The sequence below is a fragment of the Seriola lalandi genome, unplaced genomic scaffold (assembly GCF_002814215.2).
Source record: "Seriola lalandi dorsalis isolate HSWRI2012SDOR001 ecotype SW California unplaced genomic scaffold, Sedor1 jcf7180002053065, whole genome shotgun sequence".
Taxonomy (NCBI): domain Eukaryota; kingdom Metazoa; phylum Chordata; class Actinopteri; order Carangiformes; family Carangidae; genus Seriola; species Seriola lalandi.
This window is the reverse complement of record NW_019523618.1, coordinates 25-400: the sequence shown is the minus strand read 5'-3', so window position 1 is coordinate 400 and position 376 is coordinate 25.

The following is a 376-nucleotide window of genomic DNA, read 5'->3' as shown; positions in this document are numbered from 1 at the left end:
AAATTAAAACCATCAATATGAAAATATTCAACCAGGAAATAATCATAATCAAACCTTTTGTTTCAATCTGAGACAAAACAAGTTGCATAATAAACTCACAAAGTCAAGACGAAGCTCTCAGATATGATGGATGACTCAAGCATCATAAAAGAACTTCTAGCAGGTCAGGAAAACCTGTTTGACAGGAGATAATGGTAGCAGAGAATATAAAGAGACATTTATGAATGACCAATTGTCATTTTATCACACATATAGTATGTTTCTTCACATAAACCTTTAAACATACACATATTGCATTCCTCTCACCACATGAAATGAGCTCAGGAACCCAAAAGTGGCCCAGTGAATGATGGAGGAGACAAAGGAGGTCCTCAAA